We start from the raw sequence: 27,031 nt of genomic DNA, 5'->3' as shown, positions 1-27,031 counted from the left end.
TTCTGTGAGGGTTCAACCGTGAGGCATCTAAGACGGAAGCCACAGAAACAAAAACATTTCAAGAAACTAGACAAGTCCGCAATATAATAGTAAAATGTAAGAAGAAGAAAAGACTGTTGGGACTGCAAATAGAAGGAATAAAACTCCATCACAATGAGCCACTCACAAGTGAGACTGCCTAGAAGGAGGTGTGTTGAAAGGCATTGTTGTACATGCTATTGTTGTTGCAGAAATGACCAAGCTGAAGAGATGGTCTCCTGGCTTGTAATAGCTCCATGGACTGTTTCCATCCTGGTGCTCCAAACTCAGCAGGCACTTCATCCTAAGCTTTCCAGAGACTGGCTGGGACACCAGCAGCACCAGAAGCAGAAGGTCCATAATTGATAGGTATGAATCAATTCCCTTCCTCTTTCTAAACAAGAACAACAAGAAGAGTTAGAAGAATTCAAATCACCCTCACAAGATGAAAATGCCTCTGGCTTTCCTGATTCAGAGAGAGAGAGAAAAAAACTGAGCTTCAGGTGGAGAGAAAGGTACCTTCAAGAACACAGCCCATCCATCATAAATCTTGTGCAAAACACTCAACATGATCCCTTTCCACGTTGCTTCAGTCTGAGGTTTACATCCAAGGCCATCCTTGGAGAAATAGCAGAAGAGGCCTCCAAGACCAGGATGGTGATAATTACAGTGAGAAGCAACTTCAAGTTCAAACTTTTATTGTCAATGCACAACATATGTACAATGAGATTGAACGAGCCTCCCTTGGTGCAAACCCATGCAAGAACGTGGAATACTTCTCCTCTGGGGATCCTGAAATTCTTCTGGAGCATTTCATGTAGTCAGGTAGCTGGAGACAGGTAGCTGGAGCATTTTAGGGGGGGAAATCACAGATATAACCCTGGGGCACTTCCTACTGGGACATGTTATGTAATTAATGTTGGAGGGTGAGAGCTCAGTCTCCAGCTGAAAGACTTCTGCTGTCCTTCTGGGTGGTATCTTGTCTTCTATGTTTTTCAACATTAACAGAGACCACCCCAGGCAAGGTGATTCCCCCATTCTTGGGATTTGGTTCTACTCAATGCCGGTGATATTCACCTCTGCTGATGGTTCATCCAAAGCCTTGGTGGCTGCTTGGAAAAAGGTGAGAAACTTTGGCATTGAGTTAGACCTTCTCCCTATGACTCTGCCCTCTTGGCAAGCCCATCGCTCTCAGTGAGAGAAGAGAAGCCTGGAGCGTTGCTGGCACAGGACTAAGAACAAACTTGACCAAACAAAATCTAGAGCTGCAATTAAGGCCCATCTTATGGCGATAAGAAAATTTGGGGTGAGCAGCATGATGTTGTCTGGTTCTCTTCCTTTATCTGGGTTCAGTACCAATCAATGGTGATTGGGGAGTTGATTGGTGCAGTTAAGGCAAAATATCTTGTGAACTTAGGCTTTCTGAATCAAAAAATGCTACAGCCATTTATTTTAAATATAACACTTGTGCAATTAGAATCTTGTTATATCAGAAATTATTGGAGAAGGTCTCTAAAAGTTCAATTTTTATAGTTGTATCTTACTTTTTCTGCATTTTCTTTTGGACTCAAGATACAGAATACCGAATAATTGGAAGGTTGGAAAAGACCTTGGAGGTCTTCTAATCCAGCCTCCTGCTCAAGCAGGAGACCCTAAACCATTTCAGACAAGTGGCTGTCCAACCTCTTCTTAAAAACCTCCAGGGATAAAGCACCTACAACTTCTGAAGGAAAGCTGTTCCACTGGTTAATTGCTCTCACCGTTAGGAAATTTCTCCTAGATTGCTTCTCTCCCTGATTAGGTTCCATCCATTGCTTTTTGTCCTGCCCTCTTGTGTTTTGGAGAATAGTTTGACTGCCTCTTTTCTGTGACAATCCCTCAAGTATTGGAAGACTGATATCATGTCTCCCCTGGTCCTTTTTTTTTTTTTTTTTGTCAGAACAAGGTTCAGTTTATTCATCAATAGGATTAACATACAAATGTGTATAGTTCTATAGAGCAGGGGTCCCCAACCGCCGGTCCGCGGACCGGTACCGGGCCGCGGAACAAGTCTTACCGGGCCACTGGTTGCTGGGCGCCGCCATCTTTTTGGTAAAAAGTGCTTCCGGTGAGCTTTTCCGGGTAGAAAGCTCACCGAAAGCACTTTTTCGTCAAAAAGATGGCGGCGCCACGCTCTGGTGAGCTTTTCCGGATAGAAAGCCATTTCTACCCGAAAAAGCTCACCGGAGTGCTGCGCCGCCATCTTTTGACAAAAAGTGCTTCGGTGAGGTCACCGGAAGCACTTTTTCATCAAAAAGATGGCGGCGCCCAGTTGATGCTGGTACCGGGCGCGGCGCCCAGCTGATACCGGTACCGGGCCGCGGCGTCAAAAAGGTTGGGGATCCCTGCTATAGAGGATAGTAAAGACGATACAGAGATTATAACACTGAGTTTCAGAATAGTTTGTTCTAAAATGCAAATTTAAAACTAGATCTTTTTTTGGACAATAGTTGACTAACTCAACCTCCTCTCACAGATGTTTGGTTAATATGCATTATTGTTTTTCATATATTTACTGATAACAAAGAGTTGGTCTTAATCAGGTAATGATTCCTAGCCAAGCAGTAACATCCTGTCAAATATAAACCCAACTCTAATCATGAGAAAAACTGACTTGTATGTACACATCTTCTGGAATCAAGGGAAAATATTTGGGATTGAGAAGTGAAATAGCAAAGCCGCCTCAAAGATAAAACATCACCCTGATGAGAGTGGAATCATTCTGTTTCTCAAACTTTCCAATTTGTTTCATTCTATCTAGGTTCGGCTCTTTTCTCACCTCAAGCCCCCCTTTTTTTTGAAACAAATTTTATTAGTTTTAAAGACAAACAAAACATCATTAAACATTACAAACATAAAACCTCTTTCCATTGTAAATTTTTACAAGGCAGATAAAAGATTATTTTATACAGCATAATTCTAATTTATCCCATTTCCTTATAAACACATAAATATCTTTTAGCAAAGATTATTTCTCTTTAGTCTCTTTACTCATTATTTCTCTTTACTTTTATTCAATTACATTTCTTTTCTATATTCGTCTATTTTATAACCATCATATTAATATTTTCATCTGACTTGTTTACAAATATTCTCGTCTAACATTCCTCCAAGGTTTTATTAATTCTTAATCAAACATAAACACACAAAACACAAAAAACATAAAACTCCTTTTTAGAAAGTGGCTTGGCCCCAGAATACCTCTCTTTGTATGGACTTCAATTAAATTCATGCTCATCTTATATACCATTACTTATCTTATTAACCATTCTATATCTTCTATATAACTTCTCCCCGCTTTTCACTCTTCTTAATTCTATTTTATTTATTTCGTCTTACTTTAAATCATTATCCTTGTATTTTTTGTCCATTCTTTTCCAATTGTCCATTTATCTCATTCTCTTTAATATAAAAAAAAAGATTTTTCTTGGAATGACTAATTGAAGTATGATGCCTTTCTATCCCTTAGGTTAACATTTAAGATAATACCTAGTTCCCAATCTGATTCTGCTTAGTACAATCTACCTATTAAATTTTAAGAAAAGAAAAAAAAGAGAGAATAATAAATCTATAAAATAATTAAGTACATAATTACCATTCTACTTTTTAGTACATTTTAAATAGTACATTTTAAACTGAAAAAAATTAAAAAAAAAGAGAGAATAAAAAAAAGTTGTGATAACATTAAGGGAATAACAAATTAAGCTCTATCATTAAATCTTAAGCATTTTACACCTCCTCAATAATATTAAATGTTAAGATCTATCATTAAATCTTAAACATTGTAATATTTTGATTTATCAAATCTTGTAATATTTCAATTGTCTACTTCAAAAACAAATGCTACAATAATACATTTGTAGTAACATTAACACAATAGCCAATAAACTCTATATTTTAAACATTCCCTTTAATATTTTATTAAATCATAAAATCTATCATTATTAAGCATTTTTATATTTTTATATTTTATTAGTTCTTATAAAATTCTAGTTTTCTATTTCTAATACAAATACTACAATACTATCTTATGTACTTTTGCAGATCCTTTTTTTTTATAAATTATACATTACCCTTTGTCCCTAAAAAAAATTTCTTTTTCCCATCTTGTTTTATACCTTTATGGCTTTTTTCCCCCTTTTCCCTTCCTTTCTTATCCCACCTAGTCTTTTCACCACCACTCCTCTCCTAACCTTCACCTTTTTGGCTTCCCCTCTCTGTTGTATTTCTCTTTTCTTGTGCTTTCTAGCATTGTATTGGTTTTGCATCTCATTTTTCTCTTTCTTGGGTGTTTTTTTAGGTCTTAAGTCCTTTATTTTCCTTCCTCTCTTTCTCTTCTCTTTCTTAGTCAGATTTTTTAATTCATTAAAGATGGCTTCTTCTTCTTCTTCTTCTTCTTCTTCTTCTTCTTCTTCTTCTTCTTCTTCTTCTTCTTCTTCTTCTTCTTCTTCTTCTTCTTCTTCTTCTTCTTCTTCTTCTTCTTCTTCTTCTTCTTCTTCTGTTTCCTCCATTTGTTGTTGTATTTGCTGATAAGTAGCAAGCGCCATTTCTAAAAAGTGAAAGATATCTCTCAAAGAGTCCTTGCTTTCTTTCTTTGTTTTTCCATATTCCTCTTTTTTTTTTCAAGACTAGCCATACCCAATTCCTGCAACCGTTCTTCATATGCTTTAGTCTCCAGGCCCCAAATCATCTTAGTTGCTCTTCTCTGCATTCTTTCTGAAGTCTCAACATTTTTTTTACAATGTGATGACCAACACTGGATGCAGTATTCCAGATGTGGTCTTACTAAGGTTTTATAAAGCAGTACTAATACTTCACATGATCTTGACTCTGTTTATGCAACTAAGGATTGCATTAACTTTTTTGGCTGCTGCCGCACATTGCTAGCATAAACCATATTTAATTGTCCATTAGGACTCCAAGATCCCTCTTACAGTTACTGCTTGTGAGCCAGGTTTCACCTAATCTTTACTTGTATATTTGGTGTAAAACCTTAATTTTCCCTACATTAAATTTCATTTTGTTGGATTGGGCCCAGTGTTCAAGTATGTCAAGATCCATTTGGATCTTGAGCTTATCATTTGGGGTATTGGCTATTCCTTCCAACTTAGCATTATCTGAAAATTTGATGAGTTCCCCTTCTAATTCCTCAACTAAGTTGTTTATGAAGGTATTGAAGAGTCCTGGGCCTAAGATGAAACTTCCTGGTACCCCACTGTTCAATTCCCTCTATGTAGAAGTAGTACCAGGAAGGACTATTTATTGAATGCAGTTTTTGTCACCAATTATAAATCCATGTGATGGTGGACTTCTGTACGGCATTTGATAAAGTAGACCACAACCTAGTACTTGATAAGGTAGAAAAATGTGGGTTAGATAGCATCACTACCAAATGGCTGACCAACCATACACAACATGTAGTCCTTGATGAGACTGCCTCCACATGGAAGGAAGTATGCAGTGGAGTATCTCAAGGCTTTGTCTTAGGCCCAGTACTATTCAATATGTTCACAAATAATTTGGACAAGGAGATAGAGGAAGGGACATGCTAACACCTCTTTCAAGGTAGAAAGCACCACTCCCTCCAACACAGAGGTCAATAGTATAGCATGGCCACCTTCCTGGCCACTTTCTTGCTCCAGGAGGGGCCCAGATCTTGTCCATGTTCTGTTCAGTCACCAGTTCAACCACACCCCAGACCATGCCCCAGATACCCTGATCTCTGACCCTGCTTAGCATATCTGGACAGTTTTAAGTATTCATTTATTTAATTAATTGATATGACATCATCTCACTATTGATTTTGGAAAGCTTTCATCCACTGGATAGCCTGACCAGCAGATGTCCTGAGAGGCTCTTCCTATTGAATAACAGCCAGCTTTCCCGCCATATGGATGTTGAAAGGCTACAAAAGACACAAGAAAGGTGGGGAAATAGTGCTGTTTACCACCCTTATTCCAATGAGGTCATATCTAACATTGGCTCTTACACGTGTCTAGTGAGACTCACCTTGAGTTTTTCTCCAGTGGTCTCCAGACAGTCCTTTCAGTTACTTCCTTTCCTGGAGCTCCTCCGTAAACCAAAGTATACCCCAGGATTAGCACATAAGGAAGACGTGTAATCCAGAGCAACCTACTCACTCCAGGCACCGACTAAGGCCTTTCCTGTACCACCAAATCCTTGGAGAAAACCCTGAGCTCTCTCTGGAACACCAATGGGTCCATCTGGGGCAGGCCAAGCAATTATGGACTGTCTCACTGCCCTAATGACTGGGTGGGCATGGCTGGGTGGGCATGTGACTGGGTAGGCATGGCCAGCTTGATTGGTCTCACCCTTAGGAAATTTCTCCTTAGTCCAACTGACAACAAAACAGCACAATAAAACAGCACTGTTGAAATATTTAGAATAGAATAGAATAACAGAGTTGGAAGGGACCTTGGAGGTCTTCTAGTCCAACCCCCTGCTTAGGCAGGAAACCCTACACCACTTCAGACAAATGGTTATCCAACTTCTTCTTAAAAACTTCCAGTGTTAGAGCATTTACAACTTCTGGAGGCAAGTTGTTCCACTGATTAATTGTTCTGTCAGGAAATTTGAGGGGCTCCTACAAAAAAGAGGGAGTCAATCTATTTTCCAAAGCTCCAAAAGGCACAACAAGAAACAATGGATGGAACCTAACCAAAGAGAAAAGCAACCTAGGACTAAGGAGAAATTTCCTAAGAGTGAGACCAATCAACCAATGGAATAGCTTGTCTTCAGAAGTTGTGGGTGCTCTATCACTAGAGGGTTTCAAAAAGAGTGACGGAAGTACACTCTAAAAGGACAGTGTCAGGAGTCACTAAAACAATGCACAAAATTTAAATAGCCATTCCCCCTTTTTTAAAAAAAGTCAACCCCAAAGCAAATGCAGCAGCTGAGAGGGAAACTAAGAGCAGCTGCTCATGCCAATTGAAAGCCTGGGTGTGCTGCCAAAAGCCATTAACCCTTCCAATGCTATTATTCTATGTTCTCTATGTTCTATATTGGGTGCTTCACAGCAGAAACAATACAGCTGGCTGGACCACACATGCATTAAATTCATGGCCTGTATGATCAAGCTGCATGATTGTCCACTTCTGTATCTTTTCCCCCAGGAAGAAACAAGAAGTAGCCAACACTGCAGCAGCTATAAAAGGTCTCAGGGAACTTCAGGAAGTATTAACTGATCACAGAGGTGTTACTTAATTGTTATGTCTCCCCTTTAATTACAGGTGAGCAAAACGAAATTCAGCAGTTCCAGAGATATCACAAACCAAAAAACAAACCCCCACAAGAGAACTGCTGAGGTATTCCAATCCTCAGCAGTAAATCCAAACTCTGTCCGGCAATCCTGACGTGGCAATAATTCTCAAAGCCTCAAAGAGTTCTCTTTGTGTTTTCACTCCCATTAATCACTTTGCTTCTGGCGAATTTCACCAGTCAAGCCATTTCCTTTTATCCTCTATGGGGCGTGTTAATCTCCTTAATTAGTCATTGGCTCAACGCCTCCTTCCCAATTGAGATTGACGTCTCAATCTCCATCTATTTCTCACATCAAGCCAGGATCTCTCAAAGTTCTCTTCTTCACTGGAAAACTCTCACATGTGTTCCTGATTAGCTATTCCTGGCTGCTGCTCAGCCAGAGGGGAAGAGGAGATCGAAGGTCCTGACATCTCTACTAAATCAGGTTCGTCTCTCCTAGTTAAATCCATTTCCTCATCCTGGCTACCATCCAAGTCACTCAGCAATGCCGGCTCATATTTCACTGCCATATCCTCTTCGCTCAAGCTCACATCTGCCAACGGAACAGATTCCAACCCCGGAGTCACAACACTTAATACTCTTTATAATGAAAATGTTTGTAATCTTGTCCTTCTTCCTGAAGGGAAGAGGTTAATATGATTGATGGGTTTCCCTGCCCTAATCCTGTCAGTTTCTGTTGTTTATTGTCTTGATTCAGTGTGTATCGGCTGCATTCCAGCTGCAACTGTTAAGTGGTTCTTGTTAAGTGGTCTGCCCGGAGCTATTAACTGAAGGGAGAGAGAGAGAAAAACCTCTCTTGCACTTTATTTTTAGCCAGTTCTCCGAACTGCATAAGCAATTAACTAATGATTCTGGAGAACTGGTGAGAACTGGCTGAATCCCACCTGTGGCTTTGCCAGTTAGATGGGACTGTAGCTGGAGGGGACCAAGCTCACTTTAATAACTGAACCAGTAGAGATGAGAATAGGAAATCCTAAAGAGACTCTGAGTTTTATAGTGGTGCCAGAGATGGAGAGGCCCCTCCTACTTCGACTGTCTTGGCTGAAGAAATGGAACCCTGAGGTGAATTGGAGGAGGGATTTTTTTAAGATTCAGCAGAAAGTGGCCAAGGAAGAGGAAAAGATCCAAAAACTGGGGGTGGGATTCTACCGGTTCGCACCAGTTCAATGGAGCCGGTTGTTACGGTTCCCGGTAGTTCAGAGAAACGATAAATCTGGCCTCTGGCTGGCCCCACCCCTCTCAACCCACTTCTCCGCTCCCTGCCCAGTCAGTCCCTATCGCACATGCACAACATTGTGTGCATGTGCAACAAGCCTGCAGCCTGCTTTCTCCTGCCAGGCCAGCCATTGCTGCCTGCCTTTCGCTGTGGCAGAGCGAAAAGCTTGCAAGTCCCTTTGGAAATGGCTCCTGGGCAGCAGAGCAACAGCCCAGTTGAATCCTCTTTCTCTCTGCTGCCCAGGAGCCATTTCCAAAGGGAGGGGGACTTGCAAGCTTTTCGCTCTGCCGGGAGAGGTTCTTCCAGCAAGAGCACGTGACAGAAGCAGCCCGGAGCTAACATGATCCTCTCCACTGATCTGCCTGCTCACAGGTAAGCCTGCTGTCAGCTTTGGAATCTTTATTCATCGCTGCTGCCACATAGCTTGAGAAAGTGGGAGGGGGTGGTTTTTATTGAGTAGCTCTAAGTAGACAAAATAGAATTCTTTTGTTAGTTCAAGGTCATAGAATGTGGCGCAGAAGAAAAAAGGAATTTACTTTGGGATTGGTTCATGTGATGTGATGATGATGAGTAAAAAGCAGACAGTTTGTAGTTTGGGACATTGTGGGAAGTCTGGGAAACTTTTAGTTTCAAAATTCCACAGATGTGCCTGGTGCTATTCTAATCAAGGTACTTTTGAGATTATGCTTGTCTCGGAGTTACTGATTGGAATGGAGGTTCCCTGGAATGCTGACATTATTTCAAAACTCTAACAACTATCAGCACTCCAAAGAGGGGTTGCTGAACCCCAGGACTGATTCCAGGAATGGATCAGTACGAAGAATCAGCAAAGATGGAAGTTGAAAGAGAAGGGGCTTGGGGGGCGCTCCCTAAGAAGATGCTCCAGAGAGTTATAAACACAGCACAAAAAATCATCAGTTGCTCTCTTTCTTCTTTGGAAGAGATTACGAAGACCAGACTCCTCTCTAGAACACTAAAAATCTCCACAGACCATTCTCATCCTGGACATTCATATTTTGATCTGTTACTATCAGGGAAGCGTTATAGGTGGCTCAAAATGTGGACTAATAGATTGAGAAACAGTTTCTTTTCCAAGGTAATAATTATCTTGAATCAAACAGCACATTTGTGATTTAGTCCTATTATTATTATTTTAATTTTTAAAACTGTGTAGTGTGATTGTGATGTGGAGTATGGGGCACTGTGCTGGAGTAGCTTTCAAATTTCATTGTATTCATGGAATGCAATAACAATAAAGGTATTCTATTCTATTCTATTCTACTCTACTCTACTCTACTCTACTCTACTCTACTCTCCAGAAGATGAGCTGAATCCCCCAGCCCCCCTTGATTTAATGCAGGCCTTGAGGCATGCAGAAGAGAGACAAGATTTAGGAGCCTGGCCCTAAGGATCAGACTCGTGGGGGAGTTGTTAGACGGGACCAGAAGAAAAGCTGCCGGAACAAATCTCTTTCTCAAGCCCTCGACATACTGCAAGGGAGACAGATTGCAGGTATGGAGCCCCAATTGCATCGGATGCCTCCCAAGATGGCAGCCAGAGGATTACATCCCGAAGCTAATCATTGGCAGGAATCTCACAACAGCTCTACCAGCTAAAGCTGGAAAGTTATGCCTCAAAGCCACAAACTATCCAGGCAAGCTGGAGCATAACGCAGCCCACGTTTCCCTTCCCCAGTTTAAGGAGGGAAGAGGAATTCACTCTGGTATCAGTTGGAGATGGCCAGCGAAGCAGCCCAGCCTGGCAGGATCGAATTTCAAGGGAGAGACGAGAGATGAAGACTAAAATGGGTATGTTACGAATTCCCAGTCCTCCCCCTCCCCCAACCAGAAAGGAGATTACCCCCTGCAGAGAGTATCCCTCCAGGGTGGGCATTTTATCCTAGCCAAGACTGGATCCTGAGCCAGTGGATGCCAGCACCAGCAACGCCTTGGGCCCAAACAGAATCAGCGATCCCTTCCCAACAAAGGGATCTGCACAGGCAGCAGGTGGCAGCCACCCCACCCCCCTTCCCCCAAGCAGGGAATAAGGCAACAACTGGCCTCTTCATGGCAGGCCCCTAATCAACCCCCACTCGGAGCAGAGGCCCTTCTTCCAGAGATCCCCAACCCCGCCAGGCCTCAGAAGACCCTTTCAAAGTAGGTACATGCCTCGTCAGGCTCCTTTCATTCCGGCTCAGCCTGCGGTTGCCAGGGCAATACCACCTCCCCACCCCACACCCCAGACCAGACCAGACCAGACCAGATGCTGTTCAAGGCGACTTTTGATGGACGGCATGAACATTTCGCTTATTTCCTCACTCGAATCTGGTCTCACAGAGACTAATTTGGAGGCCAATATGCAAGAGAGTATGATCCGGTCACCGCAATAACAGATGGGATGAATGAGGGGGATGCTTCTGACTGGGTGGTCCAACTCCACTACAAACAGGCCACAGAGCTATAGGATGTCAATGCTTTTATTCATTTGTTGAGATTCAGATTTGAGAATCCAGACAGAGTGGGGGGAAATGAGGACAAATTAATGGAAATGAAACAAAACAAGTGACCCTTATCAGACTTTGTATGGGACTTTAGAAGGGTTGCAAGCCATCTCATGGACTGGCCTGAAAGAATCATCCTGCACTGTTTCAAAAATGCCATTGACCCAGAAGTAAAAAAGGCCTGAAACATTAGAGGCATACCTGAAATGCTACAATCGTGGTACGCGACCGCCCTCAAATTAGACCGTGACATCAATCAACAAAAAAGACCCCTACCTGAAGGCCAGACATCTGCTGACCAGACCTGCTGAAGCTGCTCCCACCCAACCCACCATATCATATGATCACAGAACCGGTTGTTAAAAAATTAGAATCCCACCCCTGGTCAACATGACTTTCTTTAATAAATGCTTACTTGGATGGACTTTGTCTTGGAGTTCTGAATTGTACGGAGGGTTTACTTGGAACGCTGACAGGCAGCAACCAAGGAGAAATCCAACCTAGAACTAAGGAGGAATTTCCTAACAGCAAAAACAACGAACTAGTGGAATGGCTTCCCTTCAGAAGTCGCGGTTGCCCTATCTGAATCTAAAATAACCTGAACTAAAATGTGGAGAAATCATAAAATCTAAAATAACTTGAACTACATGTCAACAGTCCCGAAGCAAACTATTTCAAGTATTGAAGACACCAACAGAAGTAGGCACTCTCAGGAACTTTGTACTCCCAAAAGCAAAACTTTATTCGATACACCATTTCAATACTGAAGGATCAAAACCAGCTCTGGTTTTCTCTGTGCAGGGCTTGCATGGTTCTCCTTCTCCCCACCCTTGGTCTTCACATTGTCCCATTAGGAATCATCCTTTTGTTCTGAGAATAGTTTGCTTCTTTGTCAGACACTGAGAGCAAATGGCCTTCATGGGTTCTTGGTTCTTACGGTCTGTCCCATCCTAAATATGCCTCAAAAATAAATAAAGAGATTCTTAGAGATTCTTGTTTCTTATCATATTTTCTCTACAATTAAGACTTGGTCTCAGTAAGATAATCAAGCACTTGGGGAAAAAGATGCAAGCCAAGAGACCAGCCCCAGAGGCCAAGATGGAGAAGATCTCCACGGCCACCATGGACTTCCCTTTGGTGCTCAGGTAGGTGGGGAGGAAACTGAATCCAAACACTGCAAAAGACCAGCATGCTAAAAGTAATGAACTTGGCTTCATTAAAGCTGTCGGGCAATTTCCTAGCCAGAAAGGCCACTGTGAAACTGACCAGGCAGGAAACCCAGGTAGGCAAGGACAGCATAAAACATCAAAGCTGAGCCTTCATTACATTTCCAAGATGGCCTCTCCTACCAAGGAGTGGAAGTCCATGTTGGGAAATGGGGGAGAGGTTACCAGCCAAGTGGTGCAAAGAATGGCTTGGATCAGGGGGCATCCTAAGACAATGGAGTTGGTCAGTGGTTTTCCTAAGAGTTTCCTTGTTCTGTTCCCTGGTTTGGTGGCCATGAAAGCCAAAACCACCATGACAGTTTTTGCCAGGATAGTGGAAACTGCAAGGGAAAAGAGAATGGCAAAGGTTGTTTGTCGGAAGAGACAGGTGAGCTTCTCGGGTCGACCAATGAAGAGGAAAGAGCAGAGGAAGCAGAGCAGGAGGGAGACCTGGAGGAGGTAGGAGAGATCTCGGTTGTTGGCCTTGACGATCGGTGTGTCACGGTACTTGAAGAAAATTGCCAGGACCACAGATGTGATCATGGAGAGAGAAAGAGCGAGAGAAACTAAAGTGTATCCCAGAGTCTCTTGATAGGAGAGGAAGTGGGTCTTCTTGGCAGTGCAGTGGTCCTTGTCTTTGTTGGGATATTGGTCTTCTGGGCAGGGATCACAGCGGGCTGCGTCTGAAATCAAGATCAAGTGATAAGATGAAAGTCTTTGTCTAAGGATTTCGGAAGCATTTCTCAGAATTAACCTTCCCTCAGGGGTGACATAACTGTCCTCTTTCTCTTGTGGCCACTCCACAAATGTGTTGATGGAATCACCCACAGAACACTTTAGGGTGCATCAAAAAGGGCAAATAATTTTAATTTAGGATGAGCCTGAACATAGGTCAGTCAGAAACAAGTATCCGTTTGCTTTTGAGAAAATCAAGGTCCTCTCCAATCACTGGTCATTTCCTTGGGTACTGTGGCTTTTGTTGCCACAGAGTTTGCAAACTTTTTCCATACTTTATATTGGTATCCCAAGAGGACCGAGGGATCTTCATCAAGGAGCGTGCTGAGCCACTTTAGATTGTGTGTATGTGTGCAGTATCAGAGAGAGTAAGAGACAGAGGGAGAGATGGAGAGACAAAGAGAGAGGGAGGGAGAAAGAGAGAGAGAGGGAGGGAGGGAAGGAGAGACAGAGAGAGAGAAAGGGAAGAGCAGGAATCTAATATTTCTCTTGACAGTCTTGAAGAAGCATATGCGCCAAGGGCACTGTTGCCTCTGCAGGCCTTCAAGGTCATGGAAAGTTCCTCAGGAAACCCCCAACGTCCCTGAGATGCAACCCAATTTCCTTGGAGGACCTCCAGGAGCAGTGGGTGGCTGTTTCTACACTTCTTCTTTATCTTCTCTAGAGTGTGCCAGTGCTTCTGGGTGGACAACTGGACAATGTTGCAAACATATAAATACAAGTGTCAACGTGTGTTGGGGGTTCCCTGTTGCTTAGAGGAACCCAACTTTATTCAGCTGAATAAAAACGTAAAACTTATTGAGGCAAATACCAAGATTTGTCTTTATTTATACTGAGACACACCTGAAACCAGCAAAGAGACAGAGAGACAGAGATAATTAGAATAGAATAGAATAGAATAGAATAGAATAGAATAGAATAGAATAGAATAGAATAGAATAGAATAGAATAGAATAGAATAGAATAGAATAGTTCATTTCTTTTACAGGAAAGAGTTAGCAGACATATGTAGATGTTCCCTCCCAGGTCTAATAATTTCAAGGGAGATTGATAGGACTGAAAGCAGCAGCACACACAATAAATAGGTTGGTTTAGCCAAAGGAATATGAGAATGGAAAGGACAATAGGGAACATGTAAGTTGTACCCTGAAACTCCCCTTTATTGCTCATGAGTAGGGAAGGGGGTCTGTGGGGATAAAACCAATGTAAATATACAAACTAAGAGGTCCTGCCAAAAAATATGAATCCTTTGAGACATGTACCCAAACTGATTTTTAAAAAATCAATATTCTGATCTACTGAATGGCTCACATGATCCTCAAAGATCTACATTTGAAGTGTGCTCTACCTGTTTGATCAGAAATGGTCCCTTCTATTTCCTACCAACCTTTTCTCCTCTCTTTTGCATCTCATTGGGACAAGCAGATACTAATTTATATATATATATAAGCGAAATGCCACTCATGCATCATCACAAAATCTCCAGAACCATAAAGCCTACAAACTTGAAATTTGGCATGTATGTTCCTCTTGGCTTCTAGGGGCTCACTAAGAAAGGATTTATCAAAATGACCATCAGAGCATTTAGAGTATTTCCTATTTTGTTATTATTAACACGCTCTGATGCTAAGGAGTTCTACTCCCCCTCCCCACCTGAAAAGAAATCTGTTCCAAATGCAAAACACAAGCAGAGGAGTATCAGTTTCAGTTTCACAACACCAAGCAGCTTTAATACAGAACAGTTGAGCTAAGCCACACCCAGGCTCCTTGCTGTCTCATCCCTGCTCACACAGCAAATACCATTTCAGTTTCCAAACAGCCCTCAACTGTCTCACACAATGACAGGACGCTAGTCAGGTGAATACTGATGGATGCTGGTAGGCAGAGGCACAATTTTTTTCCTTTTTCTTTTCCTCCCCAAAAACTAAGCCCGACCACATAGTTTCGTAAGGAAGAACGGGTATTGAGCTAGTCTTTTCATAAAGAAGGGGAGTGGGAGGCTCAAGCTTTACTATTTATTATTTAAGGGTGTGCCTCTTCTTTCAGAATAACAGAATAACCAACTTGAAAGTGACCCTGGAGGTCTTCTGATCCAACTTCCAGCTGAATCTGGAGACCCTATACCGATTCAGACCAGTGATTGTCCAACCTCTTTCAGCACTATCATTCACTTACATCAGGGGTCCCCAACCCCTAGTCCGTGAACCAGCCCCAGTCCACAGCATGGGAAAAACTGGGCCACACAAAGAAGCAAAGCCCCATCCAACAACACACGGCCCCTCCGGTCCATGGAAAAACCCTTCTCCACAGAACCCTGGTGCCCAAAAGGTTGGGGGGTCATTGACCTAGGAAATTGATAGACATATTGGGAAAATGGGAGACCTGTCTATCAATTTCTGCTAACCTTCCCCTGGGGAAAAATTATTCAAAAAAAGATGTTGAGACTCAAGAAAGAGTGCAGAGAAGAGCAACCAGGATGATTATGGGGCTAGAGGCTAAAACATATGAAGAACGGTTACAGGAACTGGGCCTGGCTAGTCTTGGGAAGAGAAGCACCATGGGAGACAGAATAGCATCTTCCTATATTTGAGGGGCTGCCCCAGAGAGGAGGAGGCAGTCAAGCTATTCTCCCAGGCACCTGAAGACCAGACAAGGAATAATGGATGGAAACTGACCAAGGAGAGATTCAACCTAGAAATAAGGAGAAGAATCAACCCATGGAACAAAAGTTGCCTTTGGAAGTTGTAGGAGCTTCATCCCTGGAAGCTTTCAAGTATAGAGTGGACTGCCATCTCTCAGAAATGGTGTAGGGTCTCCTGCTTGGGCGGGGTTTGGACTAGATGGCTTACAAGGTCCCTTCCAACTCTGTTAATCTATTAATCAATGAGCAGATTTGAAGTACAAAGCAGAGATATTGACCTAGAGAGCAGTCAGTGCTTTGTCTTTGGACCTCTCTTTCCTTTCTCCCTCCCGTATTAAGTTTCCCTGTAAACCACTTTTCAACAATGCACAGTTGCATGTCCTTTCCTCTCTCTTTCTGTGAATCCTCTCAGCCCAGAACAATGTACAATGTACACATAATGAAAGTAACAAGATTCCTGACAAACAGATCTATCCAAATTCTGTGGGTATAAATTGGAAATAACACAGTTCACAATTTCTGTCACTCTGAAATGTGCAGAAGGCATTGAAGAGCCCACTGACTCTTGCAAACTGACCAAGACAGCTGGAGATGAACAGATTCTTGTCTCTGGCAAACTTATCATGAAGGATGGATTGCCTTTTTGACCCACCATATTGTGCATATAGGGTCATTCAGTTACTAACTATGGGCTGGCCATAGTAGAAAGGAGGCAGTCATGTTACCCTTAAGGGAGGGATAATGCTCATAGCAGATGCAATGAAATCCTTATACAAATATTCTTGATTTCAGATGCAGCTCACTGTGACCCCTGCCCAGAAGACCAATATCCTAACTGTCGTGTCCGTCGCAAGGAATGAGACTCGGAGCCAGTGACTTGGTTCAGCTCATTTATTAGATCTCCGAGATCGGCTCGGCTCGAACAGGGAAAAGCGGCGGCTTTTATTCTTTGGCCGCGGCGGCCGCGGCCAATGACATTGCTTTGAATCTCCTGCGATTAGTTCCACCAATCGTGGGAGATTCACGGCGGGCCAATCAGTGCGGCTCGCTCGACCAATCAGTTCGCCCCGCGTCTTAACCAATCCCCGCGCCGCGGTTACGAGTATGTAAATGACTGTACAGAACACCCCTCCCCTCTTGGTATGGTCCTACGTAACGTAGTCCCGTAAGTAGGCGGGGCTGCGTACTTGTCTACTTGACCTGCGCGAGGTTAGTTGGTGCTTGGCTCCCGGCCGGTTCGGTCGGGTTCTGTGTTGCTCTCTGCCTCGTTGATGGAACCGCCTGGAAGGGTGAGCCGGGCCTTTCGTCGCAGCTCCCTCCCGGTCTACCCGGGCTGGTTGAGCTGCGGTTGTTGCCGCTCCTGCCTGGTCTTTCTGGCCTGGTTGAGCTGGCCTGGCTGCTTCTTCCTGGTGAGGCTTCGAGCTGGCTGCTTGTTGGTGAGTATTCCCAGTTTCTTTCTGGTGTGGGTTGGTTCTTGGGGTCTTCCCTCCCCTCTTGGTTTGTGTTGGGGGGGTCCCCTTCATTTTCTGGGTGTGTGTTTGTGTCTGTTTGTGTGTCGGTTGTGTTTTCCATGGTTGTTCTTGACCTTAATTGGTCGATGTGTCGCTTCCATGCTCGTCCGTCGGTTGTCTGTAAATGGTACGAGCGGGGACCTGTCACTTGGGTTACGGTTGCTGGTATCCAAAGTGGGTCCCCGGTGAGGTTCCTTGCGTATACTGGGTCGCCTGGTTTGAATGTTCGGTCTTTGCTTGAGGAGTTTGGGGGGTTTTCTGGGTTGTATGTGGGGTGCAGTCTGTGTAATGGGGACCTTAATTTTCTCCCCATTAATAGTTCTGCCGGGCTTTTGTTAGTTGTTGTGTTCGGGGTTATGTGTTGTATCAAGAGCATTTTATTTATTTTTTCTTGGATTTCCCCGTTTTCTATTTTCTGGATTGTTTTTTTGGTAAATTGAACCATCCGTTCCGCAGATCGGCCACAAAATAGCCAATGCTCTCGCCCGCTCACTGGTCTCGTCGGTAGAAGTCGTGCCACCTGATAAGGGTGGGCACATCGGGGGCATAGTGTTTCTGGAGCAACGGTTCGAGATCGGCCCAGTCCATTGTTTTCACGTCCTCTGGCTTCGCGAGGGCTTTCGCCATTTTAAACACTGCGGGCCTGCAGTGCGTGAGGAAAACCACTCTTTTCTTTTGCCCGGTTGCATCCTTTAGATTGCTACTTTCGAGGAACATCAGAAATCGGTCGGTGTACGATTCCCAATCCTCAGTAGCTGGGTTAAAGGGCGCGGGGGGTGCGATGCTGGCCATCTTGTCGGTCTCGTTTCCTCTGGACACGTGTACGGTGGGGATCAGTTTTGGAATCCCACCTTCGTCGCCAGTGTCGTGTCCGTCGCAAGGAATGAGACTCGGAGCCAGTGACTTGGTTCAGCTCATTTACTGGATCTCCGAGATCGGCTCGGCTCAAACAGGGAAAAGTGGCGGCTTTTATTCTTTGTTCCACCAATCGCAGGAGATTCGCGGCGGGCCAATCAGTGCGGCTCGCTCGACCAATCAGTTCGCCACGCGTCTTAACCAATGCCCGCACGGCGTTTACGAGTATGTAAATGACTGTACAGAACACTAACAAGGACAAAGACCATTGCATTGCCAAGAAGATCCACTTCCTTTCCTGTCAAGACACCCTGGGATCTATTTTGGTTTATCTCACTCTTTCGCTCTCTGTGACTACATCTGCAGTTCTAGTGATATTCCTTAGACATCGTGATACTCCAATTGTCAAGGCCAACAACTGAGATCTCACCTATGTCCTCCTGGTCTCCCTCCTGCTCTGCTTCCTCTGCTCCTTCCTCTTCATTGGTCGACCCAGGAACCTCACCTGTCTCCTCCGACAAACTGCCTTTGCCATTCTCTTTTCTCTTGCAGTTTCCTCTGTCTTGGCAAAAACTGTCATGGTGGTTCTGGCCTTCATGGCTACCAAACCGGGGAACAAGACAAGGAAACTCTTAGGAAAGCCACTGACCAACTCTAATGTCTTAACCTGTCCCCCTGGTCCAAGGTGTTCTTTGTGTCATTTGGCTGGCAACCTCTCCCCCATTTCCCAACATGGACTTCCACTCCTTGGTAGGAGAAGCCATCTTGGAATGTAATGAAGGCTCAGCTTTGATGTTTTACGCTGTCCTGGCCTACCTGGGTTTTCTTTCCCAGGTCAGTTTCACGGTGGCCTTTCTGGCTAGGAAATTGCCCAACAGTTGCTTACACCTTCCTCCCCACCTATCTGAGCACCAAAGAGAAGTCCATGGTGGCCGTGGAGATCTTCTCCATTTTGGCCTCTGGGGCTGGTCTCTTGGCCTGCATCTTTTCCCCCAAATGCTACATTATCCTATTCAGACCCCACCTCAATTGTAGAGAAAATATGATTAGAAACAAGAATCTCTGACATGCAGGGACTGTGAAATTTTACTGTGAATTTGCTACATTTTTGCATTTAATGTGATATCTTTAAAGTAAAGAAATGAGCAAGGGCCTTTTTCTTTTAATATTTGGAAAATCAGTGATATGGCTAATCACAAAATATATATTAATCCCTAACAATCACCCACCCTTTCATTTTTCTTTAAGTGAGCTGTCCCTAATGAGGCCCCATGATCAACATGAAAATAAACTTTGAAAATAACTTTGAAATGTGGATAATGATTTCCAGCGGGACATTTTCCCAGGTTATTTATTTTAATTAAAACAACTTTTTAAAAAGTTTGGGCACTTTGTCAGTGCCTTAAAGGTTTGTTTCCATGGATCCCTTTTCTGAGTTCCCTATTATTTCATTGAACAAACTATTAGGGTATTTTGGAAAAAAAATCTAGAATTGAAATGATCCACATTGTTTTATTCTCTATTAATAGAGAAACATAGTTTATCAATATGTAAGATCATGTGAAGTAAATATTAATGCATATTTTCCTTTGCCTACCATTTCCCTCTTTTTCAACTATAATTATAATTATATATTGTGAGAATAAATGGAATACACCAATCAATCAATCAATCAATCGGAATGATTGATTCATGAGTTGTTCATCATTGAGTGAAAAGGAAGATAAACTTGTATGAGCTTCTCTTGCTTGCTTAATAAACTTACAGATAAAAGAGTGCACACAATACACGATGATGATGTTCAATCATTTTATTTGCTTACATGTAATGGACAGAAACCTTTCAAAATAAAGCTATAACTTTCTATTCTACTGGATCTATTTGAGAGATTCTAATGGTGGGGGCTAACTTTCCCCCTCCCCCATCTAGCTCTGGGCAGTGCAGTTAATCTCTTTGGGGGAAATTTCTGGATGGCTGAAAGCCTCCCCCTCTGCTCTGGCAGGTACACGTTTCGTCACATTTAACACATATTTGATTGTTACAGATTAACACAGTTGGAAGGGACCTTTTAGGTCATCTAGTCCAACCCCCATCCCTGCCCAAGCAGGAGCCCCTACACCATTTCTGACAAATGGCAGTCCAGCCTCTTCTTGAACAGCCTCCAGTGATGAAGCTCCCAATACTTCCAAAGGCAACTTCTGTTCCATTGGTTGTTTGTTCTCACTGTCAGAAAATGCCTCCTTATTTCCAGGTTGAATCTCTCCTTGTGCAGTTTCCATCCATTGTTCCTTGTCTGGCCTTCAGGTACCTTGGAAAATAGCTTGACCCCGTCCTCTCTGTGGCAGCCCCTCTAATATTGGAAGTGTCATTTTTCAAAGCCATATTCCATGCTGCCACATAGCCTGAGAAAGTGGGAGGGGTGATTTCAATTGAGTAACTCTACAGAAAGTAGACAAAATAAAATTATTTTCTTAGTTCAAGGTTATTAAGTGTGGCACAGCAGAGAAAAAGGATCTTATACTGAGACAGATCGTGATTGGTCCATGTAATGTGATGATGAGAGAAAAGGGGATGGATTGTAGTTTGGGACATTGTGGGAAGCCCGTGAAACTTTTAGTTTTGAGATTTCACAGATGTGCCAGATGTGCTATTCTAATAAACGTACTTTTGAGATTCTGCTTGTCTCAGAGTTACTGATTGGAATGGAGGTTTTCTGGAATGCTGACAGGAGGACAGTTATCATGTCAATCATGTCCAATGCTTGGCAATTGCATGAATCAGCTTTCTCCCCTTTTTCTTGTCTTCTTCCAGTGGCTCTGGCCAATGTCCCCTTTGATGGTGTCTCATCACAGTGAATTCTGGTGGCCTCATTTCTTTTTACTGATGATGGCAAGAATGCCACAAGTCTGAGGAGAAAGCTGATGTAAAATTGAGCATAATCATCCCTTAGAGCAAGATTTGGCCTGACAGTGTGATGATTGACACATTACAATTGTCACTCTAGGAAAGGTTAACCTTTCCTGGTTCAAAGGGTGGGGAATGAAGAATGGCGTAGAGCAAAATAGGGCATCCGAGAGAAGCTCTGGATCCAGTCCTTAGGAAAACCTCCAGCATCAGTCAGAATAATTGGTTTTGAAATACTTATTTAGAATATTGATGACCATTCAAATAACACATTGGGCAGAATACATCTAAGTCATAAAGAAAAGAAGGGGGGTGGGAATGTGTGATTATTTTTTTAAAAATCTAACTACCCCATAGCTGAAACACATCATTGGCCAGTTTGTGAAACACCACTAGGATAAAGGCCATGGTGAGTTGCTCCTGGAAATCTCAGAGAGTTGCTAAGTCTAAAAAAATTGGAATTCCTCAGAGTAATAAAATATGTGCATCGTACATATCCTAATATTAAGAGAGGTCAAACCAGGTGATCCCCAAGTTCTTCAAACTCTAAAGCTGCATGATTCTCCAAACACAGTTGTCAAAGATCACAGAAAGAAACATACACTTGTGGCTTCACAAATAAGTTTTCCTCTTGCCAAATGCCAAGGACCCCAGAGTTATGGGGGCAGAGTTATGGGGAACATTTATCTCTCCTGGGATTCATAAAACACTAGTAATTCTTACTTCATCTCAGTGGATTTCCAGAGATGCCTAAGACCTAAAGAGCTTCCACTCAAAACATGTTTATCCACATGCTCTGAATATTATAGCTGAATTCCTTTACAGTTGGAGCTTAGATTAATGTTATACTGAAGCTTTAAAAACTCCACTTGGATCCTCTGAAGTCATCAGAAATCACATTTCCTGCAACACCCTCCTTTGGCTTGTTATAGCTTAGATCATTAACAAGCTTAGATCATTAGAGATGAGTACTCCAAGATCCTTGACAGAGTTTGGATCATCAACAAGGTCTTGACTATTCAGCCTGTATTTTATTTTCTGATATATTTTTTGCCAATATGTAGGACAGAGCATTTATTTGTTGAGATTTGAAGTTGCCATTTGTTTGACCATTCTGATACATAGTCGAGGTCTTTTTGAAGGGTAGCAGTATTGTCTCTGGTATTGAACAGCTTTACATTATCAAGCCAAGAGAATGCAGTTGCTCTTAATATAATCACAGAGGTAATTTATGTAGGGTATGAAGAGAGTTGGTCCTAGAACACTGCCTTGGAGGACACGACTGTTGACAGGTACAGAATTTGATAGGACGCTCCCAATTTTGACCATTTGTTGTCTGTTTGACAGGAATGTCTATCCAGTTATGCAGTTGTCCAGAGATACCGTAAGATTTTAGTTTTAGTAATAGTTTGTCATGTATCACTGAATCAAAGGCTTTACAGAAGTCTATGTAGATTGCATCTATTGCTTTGCCCTGGTCGAGTTGTGTAGTCCATATGTTTTTGCAGTGTAAGAGTTGCAGATTACAGGATAGTTTTTTTCTGAAACCAAATTGTTTAGTAGAGAGTAGGTTGTTTATCTCTAAGTGGAGGATAATAGATTGGTTAATAATTGATTCCATGACTTTACAGGTGATGCAGCATAAAGAGATTGGTCTGTAATTTTCAACTAGGCTAGGGTCTCCCTTTTTGAAGATGGGGATGCCCCTGACTTGTGACCATAGTTTTGGCAAGGAGCTGGTCCTGAAGGATTTTTCAAAGATTATGCTTAGAGGTTCAGCTATGGCAGTGGATAGCTTTTTTAAGAGGTAGACACATATTCAATCCGGTCCAATACCAAGAGATGGTTTTAGATTGTGTATTGTTTTTTCAACATTGTCTTCTGTAAAATCAATATGTATTAGATCATAGTAGTTGTCTGTGGTTCGACTAGGAAATATTGGGCATGATCCATTTCTGTTTACAAATACTGAGCCAAAGAATGTGTTAAAGAGGTTGGCTTTAATAGTGTCGTCGTTGCAGTCTTTACCATTAGGTCCTTTTAGGGGTGGGATGGACCTTGAGTCTTTTAGTTTGTTGTTTATAAAATTGTAAAAAGTGTGGGTGGAATTGGTGCATAGAAGGTTTTCCTCTTGTTTAATGTGATAATTGGTGCATTCAGTCTTTATCTGGTGGCATAAATTTTTGTATCAGCTTTTGAAGTTAGGAACGTGACCAGATTTGTTTCTCTGCCAAAGTGATTTCTTTTTGGATTGAAGCTTCCTTATTGTTATGGGGAATCTGTTTTTTTCAGTTTTTTGGAGTTGTTATTGGTACATATAGTTTGATGACTCTTTTGACTTCAAGTAAAAATATGTTGGTCTTCAACAGTATTGCATCCAGTGAATAGAAATTGCCAATCAAGGGATGAGAGATCGTTGTCTATAAGATCATAGTTGCCTTTTTTGAAGTTATAATTGGGGATCACATCTTTGTGTTGATTTTTGTGTGGACGTATGTTGAGACAAAAGTCAATCATGTTGTGGTCACTGTTGGAAAAGGGTTCTTTAATTCAAACTATTGCAGAAGATGAAATTGAGGCAGTTGTTAAGTCTAGTATTGTTGGTTACTAGTTGTTCCAGTCCCAGGTTTGTTACAGCATTGTAGAAGGTTGCATGTATGGGTTCAGTTTTACATTCGTTCAGGGTCCAGTTAATGTGAGGTAGATTGAAGTCACCAAGAAAGATACAGGTGTGTGGGCAGGATGTTGCCCGTGTTAGTAGTGAATTTAGCTCGTTTACATGTTCGATGTCATAATCAGGGGCTCTGTAACATAGTGAGAATCGAAATGTGATATTTAAGGACAGTTCACAGATGATGGTCTCAGGAATAGCATGCTCCTGGGTAACTTGGATGTTTTTTTAGATGTAAGGACTTTTTATAGAAGATAGCAACACCACCTCCTCTACGAATTTCATGATCTGATCGGTAAACATGATAGTCTCTTACTGAGGTAATGGAGTCAGGGAGAGATGCATTGAGCCATGCTTCACAGACAAATATGATGTCGGATTTAGCCGTATTTAATAAGAGGAGAAATTCAGGTGTTTTATTCACAAGGCTTCTTGCATTGAATAGCTTGCATTTAAGGCCAGTTGTAGTTGGAATTGAGGTACTTAGGGGCGTGCATGCCTAGTTTTGAGTGATGGTGTGTTGGATGAGGTAGGAATGGATGTGGAGTTGTGGGTTGTGTTACTTACTTTTGATTCAATCAACGCGGTGGTCAATGTACAGATCCTTCTCTCCATTGTCTAGACGTCTTTTGAGTTCCTTGCAAAGTTCATGAGAATGGATTCTTTGCAGTATGGATAAGTCTGGTCTTGAAGGAAGTTTTTTGTGGTTGGGATTGGTTTTTGCAATGGCATTTATTGTATGAATTTATATGTGTTTGCTGGACTCATTTTTGCAAACAACTCTACAAAATTTTGAGGCCATGGAGCCATCATTGTATTTGAACTCAGGGCCATCTCTGGTTATTTCAATGATATCTTCAGGAGAGATATTTGTTGTATTTGAGTTGCTTATGATATTATGAACTTTGGTAATGTCATCTGATTCGTTGGTGTCTTCAAGACCAAATAAGATGGCATTTGGATGTTTCTGATCACATTCCATGATGTCTCTGATGAGTAAGGGGATATCATATGTGGAATTATTTGATGGGATAGTAATTATTTGTGGTTGTGGTTTGGTGGTTATTTTTGGTTGTAGTTGTGATTGTAGTTGAGGTAGTAGTTGTGGTAGTGGTTGTTGGGTTGGGATTTGATTTTGAGCTGATAGGTAGTCGCTTATCAGTGCTGTATTTTTTTTTCAAGAGAAATTAGGCTTTCTTGTATAATTGTTTCAAAATGTGTTTCTTAGCTTTTTCCTATTGAGTGCATGAGTGATTCTATGCTATCAACTCTGTCAGGCAGGGTACTTGGTTTGTTTAGCTTAGGAAAACATGATGGACATAGACAAGGGAAAGTATCTGATGCTTTTAGGAGATCAGCTAGGTCTTTGTTTAAGTTTAAGCAGGCAAGGTGGGCTTGATTGTCACATAAGTAGCATTTGATGTTATTTTTGCTTTCATTGATGGTTTTAAGACATCCGAAGCATGTACAGGAGTTGGGGAGGTCATTGATAGAGATATTATTTTTTTGTTGTTGTTTGGTAGTGAAGGATTTGGAGTTCTGGAGTTTCTGGCTGGCATGGTCAATGACAATAGTACATTAAACAATTACAATAGCTAATTAATATGATAGGTAGACAGTTACTTAATGAATGTTGGTAATTAATAAATGTTAATTGATAAGTTAGAGAACAAATCAAAAGTAAGGTTACTTATTACTAAAATCAATCAATCAACTTATTACTAAGAATCAATCAATCAATCAATAGACTATATAATCAAAGATACAGTATTAAATCTCTATCAGTTCAATGAAAGTAAATTAGTGGTCATTTAACAATTAATTATTATACTATTATGTGATAAATCAATTATTATAGACAAAGCATTATCTATAAATATTTGGTCTTGAGGTACTGAAATAGTGGAGGTAATGAAGTATTGGAGGTTTGTTGTGTAAAGTTCCTTTGTTTTTCCTTAAAGCCACCTTTTTTGGTTTTTGGTTTGTTTTGTTTTTGTTTTAAAGAGGAACCGTTGCTGTTTGATAGATTTGACTGGAGAAGATTTGAATGAGCTGACCAATCATCTACTTTGGAGTATGGAAAGGTTGAGATTTGGGTGGGGGTTTAGTGGAGGTTGTCCAATCAGCTGATTGGGAATTTAAATTCAGGCTGACTAATCAGCTGGGTGATTTAAATGGAGCTGGGTGATTTATATGGAGACTATCAATTCTCCGTGAGTCTCCTTTGTTCTCCCCAGTTGGTGGCCATTTAGAATTATTTTTGGTGATTTGATCTAAATGGAGACTGTAGACATCATTCCAGTTCTTCCATCATTGGAGTTCACAATCAATCTCAGTTTCAAAAGGCAGTTTACCTGAATAAAAACCTTCTTCACACCTCTTCTTCTCATCTAGTCCCCCCTTTTTTTCCTCCTTTAATCACTCTTTTCTCAAGTCGCCATTTAACTTCCAGAGTTAGAGGGTAAAAACATAAATTAAGCCACTGCCACTTAATCTCCACACTCACCCCTTCCACTCTGGAATCTTTGCTTTTTAAGTTGTTTCTGACTCAGGTCCACAATAAATCTTTGAGCCATTTACCCGCTCCTTCCTCCCACTGAAAAATGCACCGCCAATCTATAAGGAGCCAGGGGAGACACTCACCCGCAGGTGGGTCGCTTCTAAGCTTGCAGTCCTTGCCGGCAGTTACCACAAACCCACAGCTCGTTTGGTCCCCACGTTGGCTTCCCCCTCCCGAGACCAGGCAGATTTTTTAGACCAGGTAGCTTCTTTTCACTAGGCAGCTTTTTCCTCTCCAGGCAGCTTAAAAATTTGTGATTTTTTTGTCTAGATCTGCTCAAGATGGGATTCCTGGACCCTGGCGGGAGCCCCTCACTCCAAATCAGCTGGCTGCCTTTGTCCGAATCCTTATGCTGCTACTTTGTAGATCCCTAGGACCTAATCTATGTATTTTTGTTACTTTTGTTACTTCTACTCCTGTCTCTGAATTTAGTTACTGGTACTTTTCTCTCCTTCAGGCTCCCAGCGGCGTGACTATGCATCTGCCTTGGTCGCCATCTTCCTCCCAGTCATGCATTCATTCATTTCACAGTGGCCTTTCTGGCTAGGAAATTGCCCAACACCTTTAATTCATTACTTTCAGCATGCTGGTCTTTTACAGTGTTTGGATCTCTTTCCTCCTTTCCTACCTGAGCACCAAAGGGAAGTCCATGGTGGCTGGGGAGATCTTCTCCATCTTGGCCTCTGGGGCTGGTCTCCTAGCTTGCATCTTTCTCCCCAAATGCTACATTATCCTACTGAGGCCTGATCTGAATCAGAGAGAAAATATAATGAGGCATAAGAATGTCTGATTTATGTGGAAAGTAGTATTTTTACTTTAAAACTTTTGTTATATTGAACAAGTTAACAAAACCAATCTAAATTCCTTTTTCTGGGAGGGGGATAAAATTCAACAT

At 42.0% G+C, this 27,031-nt stretch overlaps 2 protein-coding genes across 3 annotated transcripts in view; one reads left to right on the top strand and one right to left on the bottom strand.

Annotated features, from left to right (window-relative positions):
* Positions 1–17,129, top strand: part of RPS28 (ribosomal protein S28) — a 197,842-nt gene extending 180,713 nt beyond the window's left edge. The window contains exon 3 of the mRNA XM_087955067.1: positions 17,117–17,129. The gene's annotated coding sequence lies outside the window, so the exon portion shown is untranslated. The remainder of the gene's footprint in view (positions 1–17,116) is intronic.
* LOC113430109 (vomeronasal type-2 receptor 26-like) overlaps positions 1–27,031 on the bottom strand; it is a 161,684-nt gene that overhangs the window by 64,512 nt on the left and 70,141 nt on the right. The window lies entirely within an intron of this gene.

The sequence above is a fragment of the Notechis scutatus genome, chromosome 1, assembly GCF_049901735.1.
Source record: "Notechis scutatus isolate UNSWTSFEM ecotype Mainland chromosome 1, rNotScu1.2, whole genome shotgun sequence".
Lineage (NCBI taxonomy): Eukaryota > Metazoa > Chordata > Lepidosauria > Squamata > Elapidae > Notechis > Notechis scutatus.
The sequence above is the reverse complement of the archived record's forward strand: the minus strand, read 5'-3'. Positions and strand labels throughout refer to the sequence as shown.